The sequence below is a fragment of the Eschscholzia californica genome, unplaced genomic scaffold (genome assembly GCF_041429995.1).
Source record: "Eschscholzia californica isolate CP2 unplaced genomic scaffold, dmEscCali1.0.p SCAF_4, whole genome shotgun sequence".
Taxonomy (NCBI): Eukaryota; Viridiplantae; Streptophyta; class Magnoliopsida; order Ranunculales; family Papaveraceae; genus Eschscholzia; species Eschscholzia californica.
Window position 1 is genome coordinate 33256786 of NW_028238461.1, and position 16778 is coordinate 33273563.

Consider the following 16778-nt stretch of genomic DNA (forward strand, 5'->3'; position numbering starts at 1 on the left):
GGACTTAGCAAAAAATTCAATCCCCTATCCCCAAACTTAAACCAAATATTGTCCTCAATGTTCTGAGAACTATGCAAAAAAATAACAGGGTGAAGGGAAAGATATTACCTGATTCCAACGTCCTAACGGTGGGTTGCCTCCTAGAAAGCACTAAATTTAACGTCTTTAGCCAGACGAAACAGATGACTCGAAAAAATAGAAAGAATTAACCTACTAGATTACAAATATGTGATTAACTGTAAACCAATATTCGATACATCTGTGGGTCCACCCAAAACACAAAGTTTTCAGTGAATGGTAGTCTCACATTTTTGTGAATTGTTGATAGTGCATGTGAGACTATCAGATAAGAAGGGAAATCCCCAAACTTAGATGACACTAAGGGAGTTAAGTTTGGTACTACACCAGAGAGTGTACAAACCGGATAGAATGGGTCTTCATATGCAGGGACGGATCTACATGCAGGCCAAAGGGGGCCATGGCCCCCCTTGACTTGCCGTAAATTGTTTTAGAAATGCTGATTGCTCTATGGCTTTTCGTATAAATAAAGTTCGAGTCATACTCATAACATATATATAGCGGGTGAGGTGGTAGAGGTCCGAGTTTCAGACGTGAGACACCTGGGTTCGAGCACTGGTAGACTTAGATTTTTCACTTTTTTTTTGTTCGGCCCCCTTGACTACTACTCCTAGTTCCGTCCCTGTTCATATGGATGATCGACAGAGGGAGTGAGTGTTTCAAAATCTACACATGGTTTCGAGGGGCAAAATACAAAGAAATCTAGATGACTATCAATGACACCCGGACTTAAACTAGGGTTCTCTAAAACAGGTACTTCGGGTTCCTTCCATGGAGAAACCCTTCTATCAGACTCACAGTCCCTAGAAGTCGAGTTAGATACCTTCTATAACTTCTTTTATCATGTTATCATCGGTGTCCCTAAAGAATTCTAAATCTTCGCCTAAGTCAGGCGAGTCAAAGCTCTCATTTAGCAAATCATCCTCAACTCTAGTGAACTCTTCATTATGGGCTGAATGGATTGAAAAGTTCGGTACAATGAAAGGATATCTCAATATTGGGCTCCATCGTTTCTGAGACTTTAGTCTCAATAACGATGTTGTCGGGAGAACTGTACTCCTCTAAAATTGTATCCTCGTCATCATAGTACACAGGACACTGTGGACCGTACTCTACATTCTCATGGTGATCTTCTTCTATAATACTAATTGTTATTACTTGTAGAGTTCTACAGATATTGTCAGTCTTTTCTTCTAAAGTCTGACAAAACTCGAAAGTACTCTTTTGAAGATCACTAACAGTTTGGGTCAATAAAGATGATGATAAAGATGGAGAGTCAATAGTTTCAACATTATCCTATTGATGTTGAGACACGTTTAAAGCATAAGACTCTTTATTAATCTTCCTTAACATACTCATAGTTTCGGCCAACGAAGATGATTCTAAAGATGGAGTGTCAACCTTTTCACCGTTATCCCATTGAGGTTGAGCCACGTGTGGAGCATAAGACTCTCCTGTACTCCTCCTTAGCGCACTAATAGCTTCGAAAGTAATCTTTTGAAGATCACTGACAACTTATTGGACTAATGAAGGTGATGCTAAAGATGAAGGATCAACAGTTTCACCGTTATCCCATTGAGGTTGAGACACGTGTGAGGCATAAAACTCTTCGTTATAATACATGTAAGAGTCATTAGTTTCAATATTATCCCATTGAGGTTGGGACACATTTGGAGCATAAGACTCCCTACTATAATGTATGTAAGATGATCTATCAGGATATCTATTGAAGGATTTATCCGTTCGGTCTGAAGGAGATGTCCTTCCGAAGGAGTGTCCTTCGACCAAGGTGGCAATGCGATCAATTTGTCAGTTAGGATAACGATGACCACACGTAAAGATCATCCAGTCCGGTCCAATTAGGGGTCGTAATGCTTTGCTAGAAGCCAACTACGATCGTCGGATCAAGGAGTTGATTCGAGGCTAACATAGACCGGATCCTACAACGGGTTACACATAAGAGTGGTAACTTGATCGGAGAGATTTGACTAGACGGGAACTGGCTAAAGTTGGATGGGATTCAACTGGAAAGGCCGAAAGGGTCCGAATGGAGATTCGGGACAAGATAGAAAAGAGGCTCTTTGGGCCGGCCATGAGATGGCCGACCAGAGTAAGTGGGCCGGCCATATAAGGCCCATAGTGGGCTGCCCTGGCCGGCCACACTTAAGGGGATTATCAAAATACCCCAAAAAGGGTATTTTGGTAATTATCTTTTCTGTGACCCAGAAAATAGAAAACCTAATCTGAATGAGATTCTAATTAGGGTTTGTCTATATATTGGGTCAGTTGAGAACAGAAAAGGAGTGGATTTTTCTCTAAGGAAAATTATACAGCTCTCTCTCTCTCTGAATATACAGCTATTGGAGAGAGAGGAATATAGAGAGAAAGTTCCCATTCTATCAATCTAGTCAAGAAGAAGAGTTCTTCTCAACCTTCTAGTAAGTCCTAGCAGTCTGAAAGGAAGGGAGATCAAGTCTATTCACTCGGTGTCTCAAGTAGAGGAGCTACATTTGGAGCTCTCGATCTTTGCATGCGATTGGAATGGTTCGAGGGAAAAACGCGTTAAGGTATTTATCCCTCTCTAGTTCATTGATTAGTTTATGCATATAGGTCCTGGGCATTCTAGTGTTAAACATGAGATGTTTGAGATTCCGCTTACAACACTAGGTAGTGTATGAGATACACCAAAACCCTACATCTATAATGTGGTTCATAACCTTCTTGAGGTTGATAATAATCCCTATGACCATCATTATGCACATTGTATCTAGGATGACTAACACTATTCTGACCATTTGCTAAATACCACCATGGTAGATTTGAAGAACTCTCGTCCCTTCTGCCATTATGTTGGGACCACGATCTATCCATCTCTCGTCAATTTTTTATTTTTTTTCAAAACCAAGGAATCACTACGAAGATCATATAGGAAAACAAACACAAAAGTACCCACTTACAGGAGATTCGTGGGTGATCAAGAAATTACCTCTCATTCAAGACGGGCGATGCCCTTTGAGGACGACCCGGGCCACTCTTCCCTCGAGTGTTCGAACCCGAGGCTTCTTTGGTTTCGATTACAATAAAGCCCTTTAAATTAGGGTCAAAACTTTAATCCAAAAATAAAAACTAGAAAGTCTAAAGTCTCTCTCTCACCAAAAAATACAAAAAAATTAAATAAAAATAAAACGTAAATTCTTCTTCTTAAGCTCCTCTCCTTGTTGCGCGTTTTCCTTTGCTCCTTAGTGTTCTGCACACCAAAAATGGAAAAGCAAGTCAAAGTGTCTAAAAATAAAACTTACCAAAAATAAAATTTTCCAAGAATAGAACAAATTTAAAACTTAGTCCCCGGCAGCGGCGCCAAAAACTTGATGGGCCTAGAAAGTTTCCTAAATACGTCTACACCCGCAAGTGCACGGGTGTCAAGTTGTAATTTTTCCGCTAAGACCGGTTTGTTCCTCAGAGACTAGTTAAACTTATTCTTAAACTAGGAAGTAATAAGATTTTAGAATAAAATGATTTTGTTTTGGTTTTGAAATAAAATGAATAAAATATTAAAATAAAATAATGGAAATGAAAATAAATACAAATGATACAAGGAACTCAAATGGGGGAGAGTCTGGGTTTTCTGAATTCACCACATAAAATCATTTTTAAGAACAAATATTTAGACAAATTAAATCACTTTCTTTTTATAACTCAGAATTTCGGATAATGAACCATCCTAATTCTGGGAGATGTTTTCATTAAAACTCGATTAAAATCTTGAACATGGGTTCATCATCTACCCTAAATAGAGAATTAGCTGCTCATAATAAAAGTTTAAAACAAATATGACAAATAAAAGAGAAATAGGGAGGAAAACAAAACTTTTCTCACTGATTTTCCACTGGCAGCCAAATGCGCCCCTAAGGAAAATAATTTTCTCGTCTTCTCGGAAGTATTTTCTTTCTGGGAAAATTATTTTCCAGACATTTTTTTTTTCATCTTGCCTGTAGCACCCAGACCTTCAAGGCGGATAATCAGATGAGTTAGAGCGTCGAGCGGATTTAGTGGTTTCTTCGGGGTTTGGTATTGAATACTTATTTTAGTTGATTAGTGCAACTCATCGGAAAGTTCTCGAAAAATTATGAATTTTGACTGGTCACACGTGAAGATCGGGCGTGGTTTGACTATCATTTTGTATTCGATAATTTTCTTCTTTATCGAGTTAATGTGGACTATATAGTTTATTCGTTGCTAGTTGTGGGGTGAAAAAGAGAAAGAAAAAGGTTAAACTGGGGGTCATATGGTAATGAATGAAGGTTGAATTAGTTGAATATAAATATGATTGGACGTGTTAGTAAGTAGTTAATAATTGGGGGCTTCAAACAAATTTAAAATCCATGGCCATCTCATTAAGTGACATGTGGCACCCACTTTTCTCCCCTTAAGAAATCTAACGCCAAACACCATTTGACGCTTACACGTGCCCACCAAGTGCCTCCATTAAACCCACGTCTTTAAACTCAATTTTGAATTCATTTTCTGTCTCCACCTAAGCCACTGCATGCACCCACACGCCACCCACCTAAAGCCCCACTTCATTCTAATCCAATTAAGTTGTTTTTCAATTGAATTTCAAAGCCAACAGAAATCAGAGAGACCGAATACATTTCAAGGCTAAAGGGTTTTAGATTTGGTTCGTCGATTTCTTCGAGTCCGGTGGTCGGAATTCAATGAAACTTGTTCCAGGTAATTCCATTCGACTTGTTCTACATATCTATCCGTTTAGAATTTTCTATTTTGTCCTAATTTGGTGGTTATTTGGTTGTTATTTCGATAACTGTATGGTTGGGTATAATTTCATTTGGGATCGAAATTTGGAGCAGTTATTCTTTAATTTCGTCGAATGATTTATGTTCAGGATGATGTTTAGGATATTATAGACTATTTTGGGGTGTCCATATATAGACGGGGTGCTGCCGAATTATTTTAGTGCTCGAATTTCATATTTGGATCAGTTTTATAATGAATTGGAATAAAGATGGTTACCCGAACCTTGCCGTATTTAACATAAATGGATAGGTTGAGTTATGGATTCGTAACATTAGGTTCATTTTATGATTTGATAGTTCAAGATTCATAGTATTTGGTTCATTATATGATTTGTCAGCTTATGAAGACTCGGAAATGTAAAATAGAATTTATGGGAAGTTGGTTGGTTGATTTGTATATATTTCAAATGCTCGATGGATCATCTCAGTGGACTCTATAGTACCGATAGGACATTCCTAGTATAGTTTCATTCATTTTATGCATTCTTGCTTTGCAAGAGGAGTCTTGACAGTTATGTAACTGTCAAATGACCGTTTTGCTCTTTCATATTTCAGTAGGACTAATGAACTGCAATAGGGAGCTCGAGGAGAAGTGGAGCTTACTCAGGAGCATCATTGGAAGCGCAAGAAGAGGTAGGATCCTATGAATCTTACTTGCAGCACGGGTATTCCCCGTTTCACCATTATATATATATAGTTAGTAATTTTCTTCTTTTTATAGTTCTCTAGTTCAATTTATGATATGATATGGTATGATATGTATGTATGTGGTGTGCTCTATGTTATGGATGTTTCTCTTTTAAAAACAAATTGGTTTTTCTGTAAAATAATCACATGGAGGCAGAATCGCTTGATCTATGTGATCTTTTTGTGTGAATTGTAAACACGTGGTGGCGGAATCGCTTGAGCTGCGTGTATAACATGGAGGCGGAATCGCTTGATCTGTGTTACGTGTAATGGTTGTTTTACCACGGGCATTGGTTGGTCCCCTTGTTTATTTTATGTTATGGATTAGCCATGAATTATGTCAAGGGTTACACTCGGTTCGTGGCCAGCCGTTTGGTAACGACCATTCTAGTTTACCCGGAATGGGGTCCGGAGAGAGATTGGGAGTTGGGGTATTCCGACCCTTGGAGTGATTAGGGGACTGACCAGTGCCATGTTTGTTTATTTATTCTGCTAAGCCACTGGTAAGTGTGGTTTGAATTCTGTATGTCTTGTGTTTGATACGTACAATGTTTCACCGAACCGAAAGAGGGTGTTTACCCAAGTTTTCTTAAAAGAAAATACTTAATCCCTGAAAGTGAAAACTTGTAAAAGCTTGGCTTTAAACAGGGTTTACCCTACCTTGAGACACAAGAACGCTCTTCTCCTTCGGTTGATGGGACTTGTTAGGAGGGCTCTGTTCTTGTAGCTTTGGGAGCCTATCAGATCATTTAATATTATTATAGGTTCATGCATATGTTTGGGTATTCTTCGAATGGTCAATGAGTTACCTTGCGAGGAAGCGTCAGATCTGGCCGGAGATAGGACGCGCCTCAAGACGAGATAATTGTATCGCCGTGGGTATATGGCTCTACTAAGCGACGATACTCTTATAGTCGTCTGGGTAAGTCATGACATATTCTAAGCGTATCATTGTTTGGGTGAGATTTACTATTCGATGCGTATTGAGATCACAAGCCAGCCCGATGGGCGATGATGACGAAGGGAGAGTTACGGAAGCTCTTACCGGGGTATTACGTGGATCCATGTGTACACTGCAGTAGTCAAACGTTCGATAAGGCGCCGCCTGCCTACGTACTAACAAAGGCCTACCGGTTCTTCCTAGCCGAATAGTAGGTGACCCCGACTGAGGGCGTATTCAGTCGTGATCTTGGTAAGCTAGAAGAATTATCTTGCTATATTGTTTTGCTTCGTGTGCATATTGATATCTCTGTATATATATATCTGTATATATGTAACACTTATAACTATTAATATATTAAAATGTTGATGTGTGTGGTGCGGGTAGGATGTCTAGGTATCCTACTGAGCTGACCTTCGGGTTTTCTCGTTCCTATTTGTTGTTGTTCAGTTGCAGGTATTGGTGACCCGGAGTGACATAGTTTACTTCGACGGCTCACATTATGTAGGATTATAACTTCTATTGTATTTTCAACATAATCACAACGTTAATATTATATATGTATCATTTAGAATAGTTAGGATCGTTCTCTCACTCGTTTGCGATTGTACACATGTAAATAGTATGCACATTATCACTTTCTATTTGATGCTATTGATATTTAGAAGTTTGTGAGATATGTATGATGAATGTTTGACAGGTTTTTCAGGTTTGATATGTTCAATTTATAGAGGAGACTCTGTCCTAATTCAGTCTCTTCTGTGAACTTTTTATAAACATGAATTCAAGTTGTTTTTTTTTCTTTATGAAAACTATTTTGGGTTACATATTTTCCGAGCATATTGTCAAAAGGTTTAAACTATATTTGATTTTCTGCTGTGTTTGTTCTTGATTTGTAACCCGTGATGAGAGTTTTGGCTTGGGTTTATATTTGAAACTGGTTTTAGTGAGTCTGAGACCGAGTTTCTTTTATAAACTGCCTGGCAAACCGTGATTCGGAACACGGGGCGTCACAGTTGGTATCAGAGCATGAGTACGTGCATTGGGCCGACTGGCATCAGAATATACTTCTGTGCTATAATGGGTGAGGTAACTAAAAGTACCAAGGCTTGTTAAATTCGTAAAAGCTTCAACATAAAATATGAAAAGATAATAATATTGTTGATTTTATTTTGTTTTATTTGACATTTTAAGATTTTGATTTTATCTTTGCTGACTTTATGTGCTCAGCACATCTGAGTCAGGCCTACGTGAAGGTCCCACTCAGATATCATAATGTGATTAAGGCTCCTTTAACGGTAGGTCACTTACATTGTGATTTTGTTTGCCGAGCACATTGCCTGCAGAAGATAGTGATGACAATCAACCGAGCATTATTGAGGTACGAATTGCATTCATATTAGGCTTAGGTTCATATCATTGGTTCGTTGTGGATAGACTTCTCTGATTTTCGATACTTCGATGTACTCTGAAAAGGAATACTTGGTGAACGGTTTACATTGGTCGTTTGTTTCCTCGATTATTGTGCAAGGTGGTACAAGTGGCCGGTCAAGGATTGATAAGATGGTTTGGTATAAAGTTTTGGGCAGGGCGGCATATTGATGTTGTGAAAGTATCAAAGACAAAAGTGCCTGAGGAAGTTAAGTGTAGTTGACTTTTGACATTATACAAGTTCACAAAGATCGACAATTGGAAAATGTTAAGAAAATTACAAGATGAATATGGATATATTGGTTCATTTAGGACAAGGATAGTGAACTAGTAAGCTAATCCCCCATAGAAGGACGATTTGGAAATCTATAATGACTCAGGGAAACCGAAGCAAGAAATGGTGCTAACAATCAGGTGTCCAGCAACAATAACCTAGGCAACAAAGTCAAGGAATAATAGGCGTGGACAACTTATCTGATATGGATGAAGTTGTGGTAAAATTTTGTGAGCCTAAGTCACTCGAGCAGGTGATTCTCATATGAAGACATTGCCAGGAGTAATTAACCTAGGTGAATCGATAATATGAGAAATGCCATCGAGTAATGAAGAAACTGCAGATTGAACCACTGAAGAAGTATTCTGATCATAATGGTGCGACCACAACGCTACGAAGGATTCACTAGATGAGAAGATGAGTCGGACCTTTTGTGTTATGGACCTCATGGTAGTTGTACACCTTCCTTAATTTATCAGTTTCGATCAGATCAATTAGAGAGAGTTGAGGTTGACTTTGATCGGTTTTGTTTCGAGCATGTATTATTTTAGTTTGATTACAAATAAGGTATGGTCTAGTTGAAAGAAAGTTATATGATAGAGACACATATCTTTTATCGGCTATAGTTGTTGGTAGTGAGATTTAGGGGCATCAGACACATGACCTTATCGAGAGAGACTACTTCACTGAATGGTAGTTCGTCTCCTGGAAATAATAGATGTGTTGGCCTTCAGATTTATAGATGGGGCGCTAATGTGAGTTATGTCGGGGTTTTATTCAGTTGTCAGAGTATTATCAGTGAGAAGGATAGTTGTCTAAGTTCAGTTGTTATCTGGTACATCTTTTCATTCAGTTGTACTATACGAGATGGTATTCTCAAGTTATATGTTGACTGCACGATATTGAGTTCGATTTTTCTAAAGGATATATATTTTTCATATAAGACTACGAGGATTTCATCAACAATATTCTGTTTATTTAGTGATTGGGGAATTATGGCTAGCAAATTATTGTTATACTGCAAAGGCTAATGTGTAAGGTTGAGTTATATTGAGTCGGCGAGATATTTTGATATTGAGATTATATTGATAGAGGCAGGCTTTGTTGGTAGAAGTATCTAGGGTTCTCAGATTTTTGTAGAATGATTCTAGAGGGTTGGTTTATCTATAATTTGTATAGATGTTATAGCGGTCTTCTATCTTTATTTTTATCATCTTATCGACAACAACCATATTTTCTTGAGGTTGTAGTGGCAACGCCAACATTGACTTGTACATGTTACAGATGTCCTCATTCTTTATTTTCCTATATTGTGGGTATCGGTATTTTCTTATGTTATCGAGAATGCTATTTTCTTTGAGGATGTGGAATTAACGACAATTTATTCTTATATATAGATTATAGAGGTCTTCATTCTTTGCTTTCTCGTATTGAATATGGTTATTGTTATCGATTATTCTTTGATCGTGGGGTAAGATGGAAGCTCAGTAAATTTATCGTTCAGTTGTTTCATATTTCAGAATTTGTTTCAGAGTATGAGTTCAATGTCAGAAGAGGAAACATATGTGTAATCTTATTCTATGGTTGCACATATTAGTGTTTAACCTCTTCACTCATTTATATTATAGGTTTTGTAGAAGAATTCAGAATATAAAGGGTTGGATCTTGTTTGTTTATAGAGTTTAGCCAAATTGGTTTTGTTAGATGCAGTGAGTTTGTGGTTTCAGAAATGATATAGTTTCTTCCAAGATTAGAGTTGGTAGATGGAATTAGACAGAAGAATAGAAAAGGTTGGTTAGCTGTCTTCTGAGCATATGGTCAGATTTTTGAGCTTAGGAGTGGTTGCTTCGAACGAAATCGTGGGAGCACTTGTCGAGCGTTTATTCATTGTCTAGCACATTGGCAGATTGCTTGGATTTTTAATATGAAATTTATTCTCATCAGATTGATGTTATTTAAGTTTTCGTTTGTAGCTTTTGGTCTTCATTATTTGTAAGTTAGAGTTGTAGATCTTCTTGGTTCAGATTGGTAGAAGAGATAAGGGAGTTTCGTTGATCATCGACAAAGACACTTCAGTGGTAGGGAGAGTTGTCTTCTTATGCGGACTGTCCTGACAGAATAGTTCAGAAAATTTTGACTTCGATGAATTACGAATGAGGATGAGGGAATCCTAAGGAATTTACAGGTTATAGAAGTCTGATTTGGTGTTGAAACTGGTTGTTCTTCCGATTCGAGTTTTGTGTCAGATTCTGTTGACATTGGAAATTGTTGTTTCAATTCTACTCTCTTCGAATTTCGAGGACGAAATTCCAATTAAGGGGGGTAGTATTGTAGCACCCAGACCTTCAAGGCGGATAATCGGATGAGTTAGAGCGTCGAGCGGATTTAGTGGTTTCTTCGGGGTTTAGTATTGAATACTTATTTTAGTTGATTAGTGCAACTCATCGGAAAGTTCTCGAAAAATTATGAATTTTGACTGGTCACACGTGAAGATCGGGCGTGGTTTGACTATCATTTTGTATTCGATAATTTTCTTCTTTATCGAGTTAATGTGGACTATATAGTTTATTCGTTGCTAGTTGTGGGGTGAAAAAGAGAAAGAAAAAGGTTAAACTGGGGGTCATATGGTAATGAATGAAGGTTGAATTAGTTGAATATAAATATGATTGGACGTGTTAGTAAGTAGTTAATAATTGGGGGCTTCAAACAAATTTAAAATCCATGGCCATCTCATTAAGTGACATGTGGCACCCACTTTTCTCCCCTTAAGAAATCTAAAGCTAAACACCATTTGACGCTTACACGTGCCCACCAAGTGCCTCCATTAAACCCACGTCTTTAAACTCAATTTTGAATTCATTTTCTGTCTCCACCTAACCCACTGCATGCACCCACACGCCACCCACCTAAAGCCCCACTTCATTCTAATCCAATTAAGTTGTTTTTCAATTGAATTTCAAAGCCAACAGAAATCAGAGAGACCGAATACATTTCAAGGCTAAAGGGTTTTAGATTTGGTTCGTCGATTTCTTCGAGTCCGGTGGTCGGAATTCAATGAAACTTGTTCCAGGTAATTCCATTCGACTTGTTCTACATATCTATCCGTTTAGAATTTTCTATTTTGTCCTAATTTGGTGGTTATTTGGTTGTTATTTCGATAACTGTATGGTTGGGTATAATTTCATTTGGGATCGAAATTTGGAGGAGTTATTCTTTAATTTCGTCGAATGATTTATGTTCAGGATGATGTTTAGGATATTATAGACTATTTTGGGGTGTCCATATATAGACGGGGTGCTGCCGAATTATTTTAGTGCTCGAATTTCATATTTGGATCAGTTTTATAATGAATTGGAATAAAGATGGTTACCCGAACCTTGCCGTATTTAACATAAATGGATAGGTTGAGTTATGGATTCGTAACATTAGGTTCATTTTATGATTTGATAGTTCAAGATTCATAGTATTTGGTTCATTATATGATTTGTCAGCTTATGAAGACTCGGAAATGTAAAATAGAATTTATGGGAAGTTGGTTGGTTGATTTGTATATATTTCAAATGCTCGATGGATCATCTCAGTGGACTCTATAGTACCGATAGGACATTCCTAGTATAGTTTCATTCATTTTATGCATTCTTGCTTTGCAAGAGGAGTCTTGACAGTTATGTAACTGTCAAATGACCGTTTTGCTCTTTCATATTTCAGTAGGACTAATGAACTGCAATAGGGAGCTCGAGGAGAAGTGGAGCTTACTCAGGAGCATCATTGGAAGCGCAAGAAGAGGTAAGATCCTATGAATCTTACTTGCAGCACGGGTATTCCTCGTTTCACCATTATATATATATAGTTAGTAATTTTCTTCTTTTTATAGTTCTCTAGTTCAATTTATGATATGATCTGGTATGATATGTATGTATGTGGTGTGCTCTATGTTATGGATGTTTCTCTTTTAAAAACAAATTGGTTTTTCTGTAAAATAATCACATGGAGGCAGAATCGCTTGATCTGTGTGATCTTTTTGTGTGAATTGTAAACACGTGGTGGCGGAATCGCTTGAGCTGCGTGTATAACATGGAGGCGGAATCGCTTGATCTGTGTTACGTGTAATGGTTGTTTTACCACGGGCATTGGTTGGTCCCCTTGTTTATTTTATGTTATGGATTAGCCATGAATTATGTCAAGGGTTACACTCGGTTCGTGGCCAGCCGTTTGGTAACGACCATTCTAGTTTACCCGGAATGGGGTCCGGAGAGAGATTGGGAGTTGGGGTATTCCGACCCTTGGAGTGATTAGGGGACTGACCAGTGCCATGTTTGTTTATTTATTCTGCTAAGCCACTGGTAAGTGTGGTTTGAATTCTGTATGTCTTGTGTTTGATACGTACAATGTTTCACCGAACCGAAAGAGGGTGTTTACCCAAGTTTTCTTAAAAGAAAATACTTAATCCCTGAAAGTGAAAACTTGTAAAAGCTTGGCTTTAAACAGGGTTTACCCTACCTTGAGACACAAGAACGCTCTTCTCCTTCGGTTGATGGGACTTGTTAGGAGGGCTCTGTTCTTGTAGCTTTGGGAGCCTATCAGATCATTTAATATTATTATAGGTTCATGCATATGTTTGGGTATTCTTCGAATGGTCAATGAGTTACCTTGCGAGGAAGTGTCAGATCTGGCCGGAGATAGGACGCGCCTCAAGACGAGATAATTGTATCACCGTGGGTATATGGCTCTACTAAGCGACGATACTCTTATAGTCGTCTGGGTAAGTCATGACATATTCTAAGCGTATCATTGTTTGGGTGAGATTTACTATTCGATGCGTATTGAGATCACAAGCCAGCCCGATGGGGGATGATGACGAAGGGAGAGTTACGGAAGCTCTTACCGGGGTATTACGTGGATCCATGTGTACACTGCAGTAGTCAAACGTTCGATAAGGCGCCGCCTGCCTACGTACTAACAAAGGCCTACCGGTTCTTCCTAGCCGAATAGTAGGTGACCCCGACTGAGGGCGTATTCAGTCGTGATCTTGGTAAGCTAGAAGAATTATCTTGCTATATTGTTTTGCTTCGTGTGCATATTGATATCTCTGTATATATATATCTGTATATATGTAACACTTATAACTATTAATATATTAAAATGTTGATGTGTGTGGTGCGGGTAGATGTCTAGGTATCCTACTGAGCTGACCTTCGGGTTATCTCGTTCCTATTTGTTGTTGTTCAGTTGCAGGTATTGGTGACCTGGAGTGACATAGTTTACTTCGACGGCTCACATTATGTAGGATTATAACTTCTATTGTATTTTCAACATTATCACAACGTTAATATTATATATGTATCATCTAGAATAGTTAGGATCGTTCTCTCACTCGTTTGCGATTGTACACATGTAAATAGTATGCACATTATCACTTTCTATTTGATGCTATTGATATTTAGAAGTTTGTGAGATATGTATGATGAATGTTTGACAGGTTTTTCAGGTTTGATATGTTCAATTTATAGAGGAGACTCTGTCCTAATTCAGTCTCTTCTGTGAACTTTTTATAAACATGAATTCAAGTTGTTTTTTTTCTTTATGAAAACTATTTTGGGTTACATATTTTCCGAGCATATTTTCAAAAGGTTTAAACTATATTTGATTTTCCGCTGTGTTTGTTCTTGATTTGTAACCCGTGATGAGAGTTTTGGCTTGGGTTTATATTTGAAACTGGTTTTAGTGAGTCTGAGACCGAGTTTCTTTTATAAACTGCCTGGCAAACCGTGATTCGGAACACGGGGCGTCACATTGCCTACTGATTTCTCTCTTTTCTGTACTTTTCAATCCAGGTATCAACTAACACAAACACATTAAAAGATGAAGACTTTATTAGATAAAGGATTAGAAATAATCTTCTCTCTCTGATGCACCCGAAAAGGTTGCACACCCAAGCGGAGGTATCAAGTAGTAACCAGTAAAACCGGAGTCGATCCAAGGATAGGAGGGTAACTCGGATATCAAAGAGTCTCGTTCGCCGATCTTAGATATCAAATGCTAACTTGGACTAAAAAGGAAAGGAAACAAAGATAAATGGGGGTTTTGATTGAAAGAGCAACAAAAGAAAACCAATAAAACAAACTAAACAATTTATGTAAACGGGCGAGAGAGATTCGAGAGAAGTATCGGAGGAACAAGAGTCGGGAGGCAACAAATAAATGAGAGAGGTGTCGAACCCGGAAATCCATAATGATAAACCTACCACTATATGTAGTCCGATCTAATGTTTCAAAGTATAATCGATGTTCGACTCCTAAGGTGATATCTATAAGCACTACGTATATCCGGAGGTCATACTTAGTCAAACAAACATCATAATCGGTTAATCCCGAGTCAACGAAAGTGTTGTCTAGTCGCCTAATGATGTGACACGAAAATGTCACATTTGGAGAGCCTAACATAGACTAATTAGTCATTTTCGAGTGTTATCAATAATATTTTATGTGTTTTTCTTGTTTAGGTACCATATTTGGAGCTAAACATGAAATTCAGAATAAAGGGAGCGAATTATCACTATCATTTCATGTGCCCAAAATGAGAGAAAAAGACTTCAAGCAAATCATATGAGAAGAGGAGTCAAAGACGAGCCCAACGGTGAAAACGGAAGTCAATTCCGAGTTCGGACGGGGAAGTTGTGAAAGAAAGAAGTCGAGGTTCGGTCTTAAAACAAGGATTCTATGAAGGCACCCTCCTTTTGTTGTAATTCTAGAAGGCACCCTCTTGATTTCCAAGTGAAGTCTAAAACCCAAGCCCAAAGAAGATGAAGAAAGAAGAGATTTTGGAGGCACCCAATGGACTCAAGTTTGGGTCAAAGTCAAGGTTGACTAAGTCTAGGGTTTGAGTCAAATACACTATTCATTTTCTTCTTCAATCATCATTCAAGAACCAAGTAAGAAGAGAGAGAGAGAAGGAGGCAAGGGGCTAGGGTTCTTCATCATTTAGTAGAGTTTGAGAGAGAGAAAAAGAGAATAAGGAGAAGGAGGAGTGCCGGCCAAGGCAAGGCCGGCCTAGCCTTGGCCGGCAGCAGCTCGGGCTGCACGGCAGCAGCTCGAGCTGCTCGGGAGAAGCTGCTGAGCAGCACGGACGGGACAGCAAAGGGGCGGCCATGTTAGCAGCTCGGGTTGGTGCTCTATGCTCGGGACAGCAGCTCGTGCTAGCTTCCAGCAGCCGGACCAGAACAGACGGACCAGCAGCTACCGGAGCTCGGGGATGCACGTACACTTCACGGGACGCGGCCACAGCGAGCTTCTCGGCACGGGACAGCAGCAGCGGCTCGGAGCAAGCTCCCTTTGGCCCGGATCTAGCTATTTTGGCCGGGAACTCCATGATTTTGGCCGGATCTTGAAGCTTCTTTGGCCGGATTTTTCTATGGTTTCCGGCCATAATCTTGGCCGAAAACCATAGGGCTTTTACTCCCCATCATCTTGGCTTGCTTCTCATATGTTTGATTTTGATTTTGGGTAAGAAATCTTTAGAGAGAGAAAGCTTGATGAAGCTTTAATGGAGTTTGGGTGAAAAATGGAGAAGATGATGGTGGTCGCTATGGGGAAATCTGATTTTTGCTACGGGGAGATCGACTACACTTAGAGACTCATTCTTCTCGACGAACCTAGCCTCGAGCCACATCGAAAAAGGGGGATTTCTCTTATCATTTCTTTTCATTTATTACTTATTCACCATGTTAGCTAAATCAAGTGTGTCGATTATATGAGATGAAATGTGATGAATTTGTGATTATGTTTAATATGATTTGATGTTTTGATTATGAATTGATGTTCATTTGATTCGATTATCGTTTTGATCGTATTTTCATGTGTCTTGTCAAGCACTTCGCATAGTTAATAGACGAAACGAAGTATTCGATATCGATCGTAGTCTAAGTCATAATTTCATGTGTCTTGTCATGCACTTCACATAGTTAGGCGACTAGACGACACTTTCGATGACTCGGGATTAGCTGATTTAGACGTTTGTTTGACTAAGTATGATCTCCGGATATACATAGTACTTAGAGACATCTACTTTTAGGAGTCGAATATCGATTGTACCTCGACACATCAAATCGGACTACACATAGTCGTAGGTTTATCATTATGGATTCCCGGACTTCGACACCTCTCTGACTTATTTGTTGCCCGAATCGAGTCTTACCGTCTCCCAACTCTTGTTCCTTCGACTCTTCTCTCGAATCTCTCTCGCCCGGCTACATATATCGTTTAATTAGTTTATTTGTTTTCTTTATTGCTTATTCAATCAAAACCCCTTATTAATGTTCCTTCCTTTCCTTTTTAGTTTAAGTTAGCTTGAAATATCTAGACCGAGGGACAAGACCCTTCGATATCCCAACTACCTTCCTATCCTTGGATCGATCCCGGCTTTGCCGGCTTTGCCGGATTACTACTTGATACCTCCGCTTGGGTGTGTAACCTTTTCGGGTGCATCAAGTTTTTGGCGCCGCTGCCGGGGATAGGTTTAGTAGTTAGGATAACGTTTGTTGTTTTGTTCATTAGTC

General features: G+C 38.8%; 3 long non-coding RNA genes across 4 annotated transcripts; 2 read left to right on the top strand and 1 right to left on the bottom strand.

The window, feature by feature from the left end:
- The first annotated feature begins 4679 nt into the window (after nt 1-4679).
- Nucleotides 4680-7186, top strand: LOC147544207 (uncharacterized). Its single transcript, XR_015239840.1, has 3 exons — nt 4680-4809; nt 5448-5525; nt 6970-7186. It is a non-coding gene; the product is annotated as an uncharacterized LOC147544207 (long non-coding RNA).
- LOC147544208 (uncharacterized) lies at nt 5597-14017 on the bottom strand. Its single transcript, XR_015239843.1, has 2 exons — nt 13521-14017; nt 5597-8888 (listed from the first exon to the last, which is right to left on the bottom strand). It is a non-coding gene; the product is annotated as an uncharacterized LOC147544208 (long non-coding RNA).
- Nucleotides 11176-16031, top strand: LOC147544209 (uncharacterized). Of its 2 annotated transcripts, none has more exons than XR_015239841.1 (3): nt 11176-11294; nt 11933-12010; nt 14727-16031. It is a non-coding gene; the product is annotated as an uncharacterized LOC147544209 (long non-coding RNA). The 2 variants fall into 2 exon arrangements; XR_015239842.1 differs by lacking the exon at nt 14727-16031 and adding an exon at nt 13454-13729.
- Nucleotides 16032-16778: the final 747 nt, after the last annotated feature.